Raw genomic sequence first — 16,092 nt, 5'->3', positions numbered from 1 at the left:
GTGAGATCGATTAAAGAAAAGTGAGATTGATCGAACTCTGATCGATCGAACTTTTCTCTGATCAATCGAACTGTTCGCGAAAGTTATTAAAAAGCAGATCTGAATCTCATTTCGAACTAACTCGGGCTGTGCTTCAAGAAGACGATTCTAGAGCCGATTTCTCACATATTTGGGCTCTCAAAGCCTTGTATATAAGAGAGATTGAACCATTTTTGTTGAGAGATTCATATTTTAGATTGTAATTTCTATAGTTTCATTAGTTTTTCTCTCTAGAAAGTTAGAGATTAGGGTTAGAAGAGAAGAGGGAAGTGAAGGCACATCTCAAGAACACATCTCTAGATCCATTCACTCTCTCTCTCTCTAGAGCTTCAAAGAAGAAGAAGATAGAGCCACATTTGGAGCTTGCCCTTGAGGGTTTCATGACCACATCTACCTCCTCTATGATTGGCTAGATCTATACTTAGGGTTTGAATGAGCCCTAAGTCTTTTGTAATCTAAACCCTCGTATTTCTATTTTTGGGGATTTATATATATTGTTGTGATTAGTGTTCTAGCCTTGTGAATTTAATGAATCTTGGTATATTTCTATGATTTCTATGGTTTAATTCTTCCTATTAATTCTCTAGTTTATTTACATGTCTATGTGTGATTAAATTAGGAATTATTTCTTACATGTTTTATATGGATTAATTCTTTCTATTGATTCTCAATTTGATTACATATTGTCCTATGTGTGATTATTTGGGAATTAATCTCTACACTAGATTATCTATGTTGGTTGCATGTCTATGTGTGATTAATTAAGGATTTAGTGATGGCTAAGCATGGATTTTCATTGAATGGGTTTGTAGATTAATTTGATGGATTATTCTTATGCTTGATGGGTTGTTCTACAATTTAATTCATGCTTGTAGAAAGGTAGATAATCTATACTTGATTTGATATTCCATGGCTTATTATTGCAAATTCCATGATTCTCTAGAGTGGTGTGTGCTACAATTGTTAGTAGTTTGATGTGTCATGCTTAGATTTGATGGGTTGTTCTACACTTAGTTTATTTGTTGGTTAGGTAGACAATTCATACATGAATTTGATGGTCCATGCTTAATATTGCAATTGGTAGTAGCATTTTGTTCACAACAATGTACTCCCCATTAATGGAAAGCAAGTGGTTAATTACATGAGCTTAGTGGTGATTCCAACACCCTAAGACCTCTCTTCATATCTCTTAAATCCCTATCTCTCACTAGTTTATTTTAATTGCATTTTAATTTCCTTGCATCTTAGTTTAATCAATCAATCTCTATCTTTTGCAATCAACTGACACATTAGAGTTGAAGTTAAATTCCAACACGTATAATCTCTGTGGACGATCCCTACTCGCTATACTTCATTAGTTGTAGTAGTGGTTTTATAAATGTAAATTTGACTAGAAAGGCTTCCGAAACCACATTCATATTTTGACCTTGTGAAGCGACCTCTCACATTAAAAAGTCCGTTTTCTAAACGCATTGGAAAGGGGCTAGTCAAATTTTGGCGCCGTTGCCGGGGATTAACGGTTTTGTTGGAATTAAACTAGACAATAGTGTTCATTTGATTGCTTCTATTTTTATTTTATTTTCTATTGTATATTCATTTCTCATTCTTGATATTATTTGTCAATTAGGTACTTGACTACAAGAAAGGCAAACTTTGGAACTTGAAGCAATCATTGGAGCTTAAAGCTAACATTAAAATTTGAAGTGCTTAAGGACCTTTGTGAGCAATTCTTGGAACTCTTGTATTTTAATTGTGCACTTCTTTGCATGCTTGTGATAGCCCTTGTTGAGGCTCATTATATTGCTTTATTTTAAGTCCAAGCATCGGCCCGTGTAGAGGCCAAAAAATTTTCTTGCATTTGGATTTTAAATGTGAATGGAGTTATTGTTTGATCCAAGTTTGGGAGAAAATTACTTCCCCTCACCTTATGTACCTTCACCATATTTTGATCCTTATGAGTTTGAGTCCAATTCATTTGAACATGTATCATCTTATTATGGACTTGACTATTCTCATTATCCTCCTTGTGACTATTACCCTCCCCCACCATTTTATGATGAGCCAATTGCACCACCTTCTAGGTATTCACCCGGATTTGAAGAAAAAGTATTAACTTTACTTATAGTGTATATTTCACAAACTCCACTTATTAATTCTCATTTTCAAACTTTAGCCAAGTTTGAAGCTCAAGTTGAGCAAATTGCAAGTATTCTTTCTCGTCAAGAGGAAAAGGAAGAGGCAAATGAAAAAATGGCAAGAACTTCAATGTATATAGATAAGGATGAGGAGAGTGGGGAAGAAGTAGCAAGTGATCTAATGCCTAGCACTCTATCTTGTATAGAGGAGGAAGTGGCAAGTGAGTTAGTGGCTAATCCAATAGAGCATAACATGATTAATTAGGATTTTCCATGTTTTGATTATAATTTTATCCCGGCCATTGCTACTTTAGAGAGTGAGGGGATATTGACCACTATAAAGGTAGGAGAGGAGGAGGAGGAACTTGTTGAAGAGAACCTTCTTTCTATTATCTCCGAAGACCCTCTTGAGATATGCCTTTGCGAAATGTATAAAAATTGTGGTTTTGACCTTGAAAGCTCCAAAAATGAAATAAACTCTCTAATGGACTCCTTAGCTAACTTGGAAGGTGAAGAGATGGTTATTTTTTAGGAAGAGAAAAAGGATGAAGAGAAGGTGTTTCTTGATATTCCAAATGAGTCTTTGAAAGACTTTACCTTACCAAGTGCAAGGCCGCTCATCATTGATTTTATTTTCAAGACCGTGGATGAAAGGAACAATATCATCTCTTTCATTTCTTTTCAAGTCATTCGGTTGGAGGGTGATTTCATTGTCATAAGTGAGGCATCAAATGAGAAAAGTGAAAAGATGATCAATAAGGATGTCTCATATCCAGTTTTTTATTCTTTTGATTAGTGAGTTGACCCAACGTCTTGCTAGAGACGTTAAATACTCGTATTCGTAGAGTTTTCAACTCTATTTATCTCCCATTTCTATTTTACTTTCATTTCTTGCGGCATCTAGATATGTTCCATTAAACTTCATTGAAGATTTCATACATGTTAGGCATAAAAACTAGTTTTTCGTACAGTTTCAAAACTCTATGTCTCCCTCATTTCTTTTTATTTTTCATTTTTGTGTACATTCTTCTATCCATTTTTCAATCTCCATTCTTGTTACCATCATTGGGGCTTAGCATAGGATTTTCTGCACTTTCAGCTAAAAATTAGGCATTTAGTGCCCTGTTCGATCGATCACATGAGATTTTCGATCGATCGAACATCATCTCTGCATATTTTCATCTCTCTGTTCCATCATTCGAAAATTCTCTACATATTTCAGGTCTCTGTGTATCGTTCGAACTTTTTCTCCGATCGATCCAAGTACTCTTTGATCGATCCAATTTCCATTTCGATCGATCGGAGTTCTATACTTAAAAAAAATAAAAAATAAAAAATAAAAAAAATTTGAAGCTCTGAAAATCATCTCTGTGTATCGTTCGAAACTTTCTACAGGTTTTCAGGTCTTGGATCGATCGAAGTTCGATCAATCATTCTTGGATCGATCACAGCTTTGCTCCCTTTGACTTTTTGACTTTTTCCTTTTTGTATTTTTATTTTATTTTATTTTTCATTTTATTTTACTTTTGTCATTTTCTTTTATTTAATTTAGTTACTTTTCTCTCTTGAAAAAAAAAAAAAAAAATTATTTCTTTTCATTCTTTATTCCCTTGCATTTTTACTTCTTGCATTTTTATTTATTTTCTTTTTTATTTTTATTTGTGTACATACTTGTTTTGTCTAAAAAAAATTAAAAAAATTTTAATTAATAATAAAAAAATAATTATTTTTCAAAGTAGCATTTCGTCTTCCTAAAGACGTTAAACTTAGCACCTATTTTGTATATTACTTGCATTTTTCGTTTTTCTTTGTGTGTTTCAAAAAATAAATAAATAAATAAAAAATAATAATAATAATAATAATAAAAGAAAAAAAAATGAGAGTTTCTATTTTTCATTTTTCTTTATTTTGTTCTTGCATACTTTCTTACTTTTTGTTTTTCATTTCTTGCATTGTACATATTCTTTCATTACATTTTACCTTCTTTATTTTTCTTTTTCATTTTGTTTACACATCTTTGCATTTTATTTCTTGCATTTTGTATATACTTGCTTTCATTAAATGAAAAATATAAAAAAAATTCATCATTGTGCCATTATGTGTAGTCATGCTACTTTCATATTTTCTATTGGGTTAGATCTCATATCTCTCTTTCATCTTATGCTATATTGCCTTAAAATTGCATGCCTTGGTTATTCTTATCCCATTTGATATTTGATGTGAGTTTGCTAGTGTGGTTATTCAAATAGGTTGTTGATTCCAAGTTTGGGAGAGACCCTTTTCAGATTGGATCATTGCCGGGCTTTATGATTTCACCACCATGGTATATTCTTTCCATCTTTTTCATTGTTCTCATTGCACATTGAGGACAATGTGCAGTTTAAGTTTGGGGGTAAGGTGACTTTGTTCCATTCTACTTAAAGTTGAGTTTTAAATGCATGGTTGAAATTGGAGATCCATGTTAGCAATGATTTTGATCTTTTGAGGACTATATTACTTAAAATTTAAAAATTGCTTGACTTGAGAGTCCTATACTCCTTGTATGCCTTGTGGAAGCCATTTAGGAGTAAATTTTTCGAAAGATTGATATATTGCTTGCACTTGTGGTCCACATCATCCTGATTTTGTAATTGTTTTGAAATTCACTCTAGGATTCTACACTAGCACAGGCGCACACTAGCATTCATTTGTGGGGTACATGCTTTGTTGATTATTGATTTGATTATATCCCAATTGAGCTAGTAGTGCATTGAAAGTTTTCATTCTTGATAAAAGTGGATAACAAACCATTTTCATTGAGTAGCCGGGATTCTAGCCTCATCAAGTACTGAACTTCTCGTACCGAAAGGTGGAGGGCCCAAACTCTAGGTTAATAACTAAAAAATAAAAATAATAATAAAAATAAAAAATAAAAAAAGAAAAGAAAATAAAAGAAAAGAAAAAGTTCCAAAAGTAATAAAAAAAGTGAGGACTTCTCCGAAAAGGAGAGAAGTAGGAAATGATTAGATGGAGGTTGTCTTGATTTGTAACCTAGTTGATTTGAGCTTATAAGTCCGTAGGAGTGTTTGAACACCTAGTGCCCTAAAGCCGTCTGGTTTGAGAGTCATTGACCTAACGCTCGACCTCATGGATCGCTAGAAAGCTTAATAGATCAACACATTGCACCATGCTTCCATCTTTGATCCTTAGGGATAGGAAAAAAAAAAAAAAAAATCAAGTGAAAAGAATAAGCGCACCTAGATCAATAAAGCTTTAATAAAATATCCATTATTTGTCTTGATGATCGGTACTAAATTTGTGTGCTAGTTTGAGGGTAAGGATGTGATCATTTCTTTAGTTGGCTTAGATAGCAACATACTTGATGCCAGTCCACTCAAAAAGGATTCTAGAGTTGTTTTGATTTACATGATCATTTTCTTGATGTGTGGAGGACCATACTTGCTTGTTTGATGTTGAAATTTTGGGAGATTGCTTGGAAATGGTTAAAAATTTGCATAGTTGAGATAGTTTTCTCCCAATACTTGTTTGCAATATTGGTGCCTCTTTAGTGAAAAATAGCTTAATGTTTGTGGGTATCATTTCTGAAAACCCTCACGAGACTTCACTCATCCACTAGGGGTAACCTAGGGGTTTAAAAGGCTTGTTGCATACGTTAAATGCAATCATGTTCCCTACGAAAGTGGCGTTATCCATTTATTGCTTTCTAGTTTGTAGTTGTTTAGTTGTTTATTTCATTCCTTTACTTTGTAATTCATTGCTAGGGACTAGCAATATTTAAGTTTGAGGGTGTGATGAGTGCCAAAAAGTGCGCCTTTTTACCCCATAAGCGAGGGTATTTTAGTCCATTCATCTATCTTTATTTACTCGTTTTAGTACTTATTTGTGTTTTTGTCTATTTCAGGTCAATAAAGTTAAAACGAGCTAAAAATGTTTTCTTAAGGCCTTTTTGGAGTCAAACTAAGTGTTGGTGAGAATTTGGAGCAAAATGAGGCTGATTTGGAGCAAAAAGGAAGCTGATGCTGAAAGCTGAAAAGTGAGATCGATCGTGAGATCGATCAAAGAAAAGTGAGATCGATCGAACTGTTCGCGAAAGTTATTAAAAAGCAGATCTGAATCTCATTTCGAACCAACTCAAGTTGTGCTTCAAGGAGACAATCCTAGAGCCGAGTTCTCACATATTTGTGCTCTCAAAGCCTTGTATATAAGAGAGATTGAACCATTTTTGTTGAGAGATTCATATTTTAGATTGTAATTTCTATAGTTTCATTAGTTTCTCTCTCTAGAAAGTTAGAGATTAGGGTTAGAAGAGAAGAGGGAAGTGGAGGCACATCTCAAGAACACATCTCTAGATCCATTCACTCTCTCTCTCTCTCTAGAGCTTCAAAGGAGAAGAAGAAGAAGATGGAGCCATGTTTGGAGCTTGCCCTTGAGGGTTTCATGACCACATTTACCTCCTCCATGATTAGCTAGATCTACACTTAGGGCTTGGATGAGCCCTAAGTCTTGTGTAATCTAAACCCTTGTATTTCTATTTTTGGGGATTTATATATATTGTTGTGATTAGTGTTCTAGCCTTGTGAATTTAATGAATCTTGGTATATTTCTATGATTTCTATGGTTTAATTCTTCCTATTAATTCTCTAGTTTATTTACATGTCTATGTGTGATTAAATTAGGAATTATTTCTTACATGATTCATATGGATTAATTCTTTCAATTGATTCTCTATTTGATTACATGTTGTCTTATGTGTGATTATTTGGGAATTGATCTCTACACTAGATTATCTATGTTGGTTGCATGTCTATGTGTGATTAATTAAGGATTTAGTGATGGCTAAGCATGGATTTTCATTGAATGGGTTTGTAGATTAATTTGATGGATTATTCTTATGCTTGATGGGTTATTCTACAATTTAATTCATGTTTGTAGGTAGGTAGACAATCTATACTTGATTTGATATTCCATGGCTTATTATTGCAAATTTTATGATTTTCTAGAGTGATGTGTGCTACAATTGTTACTAGTTTGGTGGGTCATGCTTAGATTTGATGGGTTGTTCTACACTTAGTTTATTTGTTGGTTAGGTAGACAATTCATACATGAATTTGATGGTCCATACTTAATATTGCAATTGGTAGTAGCATTTTGTTCACAATAATGTATTCCCCATTAATGGAAAGCAAGTGGTTAATTACATGAGCTTAGTGGTGATTCCAACACCCTAAGACCTCTCTTCATATCTCTTAAATCCATATCTCTCACTAGTTTATTTTAATTGCATTTTAATTTCCTTATATCTTAGTTTAATCAATCAATCTCTATCTTTTGCAATCAATTGATACATTAGAGTTGAAGTTAAATTCCAACACGTATAATCTCTGTGGACGATCCCAACTTGTTATACTTCATTAGTTGTAGTAGTGGTTTTTGACCGATCTGCCGCACTACCATCAAGTTTTAGAGTGTGAAATTTTAGGCGAGGGCCAAGAGTTTTACATTTATAAAAGCCACTACTACCTTTCACTATAAATATAGCTAGGGCGAGTAGGGATCGTCCCAAGGGATTGTGAGGGTCGAACAAGGTTGTGGAATCGCTATGAGGGCTAGTAGGTCAAGTGATCAAACAATTGGTTAGTTGGTTGATTAGACTAGAGAGCAACTAAATTAAACTAAATGATAACAAAATAATACAATTAAGAACAAATAAGAGAGAGAAGAGTCATGGGGTTTAGAGATCACCACCAAGCAATGCATTTCTATAAAATTGACTAGTGACTAATTAAGGCAAATGGTGTGTCGTAAGTACCTAAAAATGAAAATATTACGAAATCAATCTAAAACGGTAAAGTAAGATAGATAAAGGTACTAGAATGCCTAAGCTTAAGGGGTTTAAATACGCACTTTTCAGCGCTCATCACACCCCCAAACTTAAATATTGCTAGTCCCTAGCAATGAACTAGAAAGTAAAGGAATGAAATGGACAACTATACAAGTATGAATCTAGAAAACAATAAATGGATAACGCCACTTTTGTAAGGAACACGATTGCACTTAGCATATGCAACAAGCCTTTTAAACCCCTAGGTTACCCCTAGTGGACGAGTGAAGTCTCGTGAGGGTGTCCAGAAATGGTACCCACAAACATTAAGCTCATTCTTTCAAAAGAGGTACCAATATTACAAACAAGCATTGGGAGAAAACTACCTCGAGCAAGCAATTTTTCAAACATTTCAAAGCAATCTCCCAAAATCTCAACATCAAATAAGCAAGTATGGTCCTCTACATATCAAGAAAATGATCATACAAATCAAAACAACTCTAGAATCCTTTTGAGTGGACCGGCATCAAATGTGTTGCTATCTTAGCCAACTAAAGAATTAATCGCATCCTTACCCTCAAACTAGCACACAAATCTAGTACCGTTCATCAAGACAAGAAATGGACCTTTTATTAAAGCTTTATTGTTCTAGGTGCGCTTATTCTTTTCACTCGATATATATATATTTTTTTTATAGAATCAAAGATGGAAGCATGGTGCAATGTGTTGATCTATTAAACTTTCTAGTGATTCATGAGGTCGAATGTTAGGTCAATGACTCCCAAACCAGACGGCTTTAGAGCATTAGGTGTTCAAACACCCCTACGGACTTACAAGCTCAAATCAACTAGGCTACAAATCAAGACAACAACCATCTAATCATTTCCCACTTCTCACCTTTTGGGAGAAGTCCTCACTTTTTTTATTGCTTTTGTTTTGTTTTTTTTTTTTTTTTTTTTTGTAATCATTGAATTATTAACCTAGAGTTTGGGCCCTCCACCTTTCAGCGCGAGAAGTTCAATGCTTGATGAGGCTAGAATCCCAGCTACTTAGTGAAAAGGGGTTGTTATCCACCTTTATCAAGAATGAAAGCTTTCAATGCACTACTAGTTCAATTGGGATATAACCAATTCAATAATCAACAAAGCATGTACCCCACAAATGAATGCTAGTGCGTGCCTGTGCTAGTGTAGAATCCTAGAATGAATCTCAAAACAATCACAAAATCAAGATGATATGGACCACAAGTGCAAGCAAGATATCAATCTTTCGAAAAATTTACTCCTAAATGGCTTCCACAAAGCATACAAGGAGTATTTGACTCTCAAGTCAAGTAATTTTTTAAATTTTAAGCAATATAGTCCTCAAAAGATCAAAATCATCGCTAAATATGGACCAATCATAGAAAAATCCCTCAATTACACAAATCATGCTCAAAATCTTGAAATTTAAATCTAACACTGCAAAGCACCATTCCCCCCAAATTTAAATGGCACAATGTCCTCAATGTGCAAGAGAACAAAGGAAAGAGTATACCAGTGCAACTAAGCAAGAATGATCGGGACTGAAGTATCCAAAGTGGGTGGCATGGCCCCCCCAAACTTGGGATGAACTGTGGTCCTGAAAATTGGCACTTAGATAAACTCATTAGATAACAAAATAGGATAATTAGTGCACAATGGACATGCAAGTGTGAATGGAATAAACAGATAAAGAAATGAGAGAGGTATAAGGGTAGTCCTGAAAATCGGGTTGCACTCTCTCACTGAAGTCACTGTGATGCACCTGATAGAGTCAAACATACAGATATGATAATATAATCATATGACATCCATAGCAAAAACAGATATATATAAAACAGATAAAGTGCAGGTACAACAGAAATATCAAAGCCGACAGACCGGCTGCAAAAATAATAGTACTGTACAGGGATAAAAATAGAGATCAGAGATGGATCAAAAGATAGAAGGAACTGGGAACTCAGGACGATGAGGTAGGATGGGCAGGTCGGGCTCCACAGATATCTCTGGATAGATCTCGGAACATAGTCGCGACATCAGTACAGAAGGTAGCAAAATCAACTCTATGGGCTGTAAGATCAGCTCGTATAGCAACAACAGCATCCTCAAGAGTCTGCAGGCGTACTCCAAAGCCGGGGGTCAGATCTGGAGCCTCAAGTATAGATGAATCAGAAGAAAACTCCTGAGTCTGCTCTTTGTCGTGAATGGGCGACCTAGCTGGAGAGTGCTGCTCTGTGTCATCTGCAGGGCGCTCTAAATCAATATCTATATGCTCAGCAGCTGGATCGACTAGTGCGTCGTCCACTGCGGGATCTGCTGCTGCTGCCTGAGCTGCTGCCTCTTCCTTCTCCTCAGCCTCTAGCTCATCTGCAACCACTACCGCGTGGTCCTACAGTCTAGTAATAATGGCGTTGTAGCTCTTATTCCAGTCCTTCTTCAAAAAGTGACAAGAACCTTTCTCAGGGTGCTCTTGAGGATGAATAGGTAGCGCTGGTCGATAAGAATCTAGGTGATGAGGTGGCCGAATGGGAGAGACTTAGCCCGTCCGGGCATCTCCTTGCTAATATACTCATCAAATAGCTTCCTTATCACACTCCAGATGAGCGCGGGAATAGATACCCAGTGGCCTGTGTAGAAGGCATAAAGGGCTGTCAAATAGTCTCCCATCCTCTAAATCTTATGCCCTGCCATATAGATGTTCCGGAAAAGCACGGAAGCAATGAACCATAGGTCATCTAGAAGGAATGTGCGGGTGGCGAAGGTCTCACAATCGGCATAGTGACCTGTAAGAAATACCGCCATATCGGCATAAGAAGGCCTGTATAGCCTCAGATATGTCTCCTGAAGCTCTAAAGGACAGCGGTGTGGGCAGTGGCAAGAGCGGGCTAGCGAGTCCACTGTGATAGTGATCTGATGGCCATCTATAGAAGTGACCAGCTCTGCCGTGGTACGCGGGGATGGTCGGAGGTTCTGGAAGAACAACTGTACCAGCCGTGGGTAGACTGGCTCTGTGACTGGGGCAAGAATAGCTGCAAGGCCCCTCTGAATGATATCATGGTAAGCTGATCGGGTCAGCACCGATCTGGAGAAAAAGGCTGTGTCGAACACTGACTTATGGTCGACTGCCATATGCGAATATCTAGGCGCAGGCCTATCACGCTCCTGAGCTGGCTGGCGTGGTGGAGATGGTACTGGTGAATGCTCAGCTCCAGCATGTGGTGGAGATGGTGATGGTGTAAATACAGGCGGAGCAGCAGAGGTGGATGGAACATGATCATCCTCAGCCTCATGAGCAGGTGACTGAGGTGGTGTAGGCTGTACTGGCTCCTCCTGTGTATGAGAGGGCTCTGTTGGCTCCTCTAGCCGTGGTCTGATATGTCGCTGAGGCCCGTGTTGCCTCTTGGCAACAGTCTTTCGCTTAGTCATAGCATAAAAAATAATTTTAAAAAAAACTTGCAAGGGGAGTTAGTACCAGAATTAAGAATTGAAAGCACAAAATAGAGACATGCATGTCAAATAAGATAGACAACTCATATAAATGACATGAATCTATGCAAGTAGCAGTATGTGAAGCATGCTAAGCAGTGTAAGTATGAAATGCATCCAATGTGGAATATCACAGGCATTGGGCATATATGAGATAGCATGAACTTAAGGCATGATGAATGAAGTGTGTGTATGACATCTGTGAAGTTCGATCGATCACAAAAAGGTTTGAGATTGATCTCAAAACTTCGATCGATCTGAGGTATGAGTTCGAGCAATCTCTCAAGATCGATCTGAGATACAAGTTCGATCGATCGAACTATGTGATGAATGTAAACAGTCACAGATCTGTGACTTTGGAAGCATGGGGCCTACATGAACGTGTTCGTGGGCCCATCAACATAATACATCATCAAATCCCATCACTGTAGAAGGCCCATTCTCCCAAAACGAATCAAAAATATATAAAACATATATACACATATATACATAACTATAACTCAGTACTTTGAAGCTTCAAAAATGCAGATTCAAGCATGTATAAAGCATGAATGTAACATCTAAAGCATGTAAGCATCATATCGAAGCTTAAATCATAGATGAGATCTCAGATTTTACCTCAAAACGATGAGAGAAGTGGAGAAGGTACAAAGGAAGTGAAATCCGAGATGAGGGAAAGAGTGTACCTTAGATCTCGCCGGAGATGAGAAAGACGGAGAGTAGATGCGGCGGCAACGAGGGAAGCAAGGGTTTGGAGGGTTGGATCGATCCAAATGATCGATCTTGAGACCCTCCAGGTCTATTTTAAAAACATTTCCCGATTAGTTCGATCGATCGAACTGAGACTTCAGATCGATCGAACTTTAATGAACTCTCCTCAAAGTATTTTTTGAAATTTTTGAAATTTTTGAAAAATGAAAAACTAAAATTAAAAATTAGAATTAAAATTAAAAAGAAATTGTAAAATAAAATAAAATGGAATAAAATATTTTTGGATTATTTTTTTTTTATTTTTATTTTTCATTGAACAAACAATAATAATTAAAAACTAAATAAATTAAAATATTTTTGTATTTTTGAAAACTTTTTGAAAAATAAAATAAAATGAAATGAAATGAAAATAAAATAAAAATGAAAATATTTTTTGGATTTTTGAAATTTGAAAAGTCAAAACAAAGTCAAACAATGAAATGGAGAACTGAGATCGATCGGAACAAGAGTTCGATCGATCAGACAGAGAGCAAAAATATGCAGGTTTTTGGCTTAGAAAATTGGCTAAGTGTTGAAACTTGAAGATCGATCGAACTTGAAAGTTGGATCGATCGAAGAACTTCCGATCGATCTTGAAATGTTTTGATCGATGAGACAGAGAGCTGAAATATGCAGGTTGATGCAAGCTCAATATTTTTCTAAGTGTTGAATCATGAGATCAATCAAACTTTGAAGTTAGATCGATCGAAGGTCTCTTGATCGATTTAAGAATAAGTTCGAACGATGGGACAGAGGGGTGCTCACCCACAACACAAAAATTCATGCAATCCTAATCAAAGTTCCTAGCAACGCATATGAACCAAAAACAAGTATCTAGACTTCGCAAGAAATGAAATTTAAGATAGAAATGGGGGAGGAATAGGGTTTTGCACCCTACGAAATGTTTTTACTAGTCTTTAACGTCTCTACAAGATATTGGGCTCTTTTAGCCCGGATCAAAGATCTTGTAATGCATCCCTTCCTTATTGGGGTGATAGATGCTTTGAACTCCACCTAACAAATAGTTCTTTGAAGAACTTGTTGGATTAAGCTCAAAAGAAACTTTTGATCATTTGTCTATGCAATCACAACCTTTGGGCTTCCATGCCCTTTCAAAGCAAGAATTTAAAGCAACACTTTGAGAATGAATGGTTGAAGATGATTCTTTGGAAGTTTTAGTCTTACACAAAAGCTCATTTCCTTGACATTGAAGATCATAACATTTATCCACAACATTAACCTCTCATTCATATTTGTCAAATGAATTGGGTGTGGGATTAAAGATATTCAACTTCACCTTCATGTGGCCAAATGAGATCTTTATTATCCCTGTTCTACAATTGATGTTGGCATTAGCGGTTGCCAAGAAAGGACTGCCAAGGTTAACGGGAATTTGGCTCTTAGGATTAGGGACCGGTTTCGTGTCTATGACAACGAAATCAACCGGGAAAAGGAATTTATCAATTTTAATCAAAACATCCTCAATGACACCCCTAGGTTTCTTGATAGATCGGTCGGCAGTTGCAAAACTACCGACGTTGGTTTTAATTCACCTTGGCCCAATTTGACATAAACCGAGTATGGAAGAAGGTTAACACTTGCTCCTAAGTTAAGAAGCGCCCGATTAATGATATGATCACCAATGATGCATGAAGTAGTAGGTGAACCGGGGTCCTTAAACTTTGGCAAAGTGTTATGTTGCAAAATTGAGCTTACTTGCTCGGTCAAAACCACTTTTCTTGGTGCTTAGCTCTTGTTCTTCCGCTTTTGGGTGCACAAGTCTTTCAAGAATTTGGCATAAGTCAGAATTTGCTTGATTGTATCCAAAAGTGGAAGATTAACTTTTACTTGCCTAAACATTTCCATAATTTCATTGGTTTTTGCCTCTTGCTTGTCTTTTGAAATGGATCCTTTTAAGGCATCCGGAAATGGAACTTTTGGTTCAAACACTTTTTCAGAATTTTCTTTTGAACTCTCTTCAATACAAGAAGTTTTTAAATCATTTTGTTTTAAATCATTTTTCAACATCATTTTTCAAAACACATTTTTCAAGACTTTCTCATTCACAAGATCATGTATATGCAATGAAGGAGGAATAGGATGTGAAACGAAACGGGTGACAACTTGAGGTTGCACCGGTTCACTCTCTTCATTGGACATGTCAACTCAATTGTCCACAATCCTACCACTCCGCAAGGTAGTCACCGCATTAACATGTTCAATGGTGTAGCCTTTCGATGAGGAATGGATTTCCACAACACATTATTGCTTAGGTGGGACATTAATAGGCATCTTTCCCTTCTCTCTTACATTGAGAGTGCTTGTTATTTGCCCTACTTGGGTTTCTAGCTTCGCAATAGATTGAGAGTGAGAATGAAGCAATTGAGTGTTAGCCTATAAAGTGCCCAAAGCATTTAAAACTTTTTCTTTAAAAGTGGGACTTCTAGTATTTCCTTGGGAATAGGATTGGTTGGGAAAATGAGAATTAGCAAATTGATTTCCTTGTGATTGATAAGGTCTATAACCTTGGGATCCTTGGTTTTGAAGTGGAGGTGGAATGTACTTCCCTTGAAAACCGCCTTAGGAAAGGTTTGAGCCCTCTCCTTGGTTTTTCCAAGAGAAATTCGGATGATTCCTCCAACTTGGATTATAATGAGTACCATAAGGATTGTTCCCTTGGTTCACAAAAGCTACATTGACTTGTTCATTAGGTTCATTTTGCACTTATCCGTAAGGATAATGAGAAGTAGAATGAAGAACACTAGAACAAGTCATACATGTTTCATTTGATACACAATGAGAATGGTTAAGGAAGGAAGATATTTGGTTCACCGAGTTTTGGTTAATCAAAAATTGATCAAACCATTGAGATAAAGACTTTATTTCGGCGGCTATTTCATTTGAATGGTCGACTTAATGTAAGCCAACACTCTTCCTACCTTATGAATTTCTACCATTCTTGGATGATAATGTTCTATGCAAAGAATTTTCACTCATGCTCTTATAAAGACGCCACACGTCATCCTCATACCTATCAATGTATAAGCCACCTATGGAAGCATCAACCATACCTTTATAATTGTCCGATAATCTCTCAAAGAAATATTGAACTAATTGCCATTTGGGCATGTCATGATGCGGACACTCCCTAAGCAACTCATTGAAGCGTTCCCATGCCTCATGAAACTTTTCTCCATCCCCATGTGAAAATTCTCGAATTGAGGTTCTCATGGCATTGGTTTTAGAAACCGGATAGTACTTCTTCAAAAACTCTTGTTGGATTTCTGCCTAAGAAGTGATTGAAAAAGGCCTAAGATTATTAAACCAATACTTTGCCTTGTCTTTTAAAGTGAATAAAAAAAGTTTGAGTCTTAAGACCTCTTCCGACATGTCCGTATATTTTACGGTGGAACATACTTCAAGAAACTCATCCAAATGCTTGTAAGGTTCTTCACTTGGAAGTCCATGATAGTTAGGAAGCATTTGAATGGTTTGTGACTTAATTTCATAATGATGTGCGCTAAATGGAGGCAACTGGATGCATGTAGGTGCATTATACTCATTAGGCACATAATGGTCTCTTAAAGCAAGAGGTAGATTAGCTACTTGAGGTGCAACATGAATACCTTGGTTTTGAATTCCTTGATTGATGATGGGAAGTTGTGGAGCATACATTGGCCTTGGCATTCCATAGGGAGCTTGGCCTTGTTGTTGTGGTGGTTGGTGAATGTATGGCCTAGGCATGCCTAATGGTACTTGTATGTTCTTATTGTGCACATTTAGATGAAGAATACCTTGTTGGTCTATGTGACCAAGGTCCTCAACATGATCATCATTATGG

At 36.4% G+C, this 16,092-nt stretch overlaps 1 pseudogene; it reads left to right on the top strand.

The window, feature by feature from the left end:
• Positions 1-15,378: 15,378 nt before the first annotated feature.
• Positions 15,379-15,477, top strand: LOC132283381 (small nucleolar RNA R71; annotated as a pseudogene).
• The last annotated feature ends 615 nt before the right edge of the window (positions 15,478-16,092 follow it).

The sequence above is a fragment of the Cornus florida genome, unplaced genomic scaffold, assembly GCF_030987335.1.
Source record: "Cornus florida cultivar Cherokee Brave unplaced genomic scaffold, ASM3098733v1 CherokeeBrave_3.0.0_Hap2_Chr01, whole genome shotgun sequence".
Taxonomy (NCBI): Eukaryota; Viridiplantae; Streptophyta; class Magnoliopsida; order Cornales; family Cornaceae; genus Cornus; species Cornus florida.
Note: the sequence above shows the minus strand (reverse complement) of the source record. Positions and strands in the feature narration are given on the sequence as shown.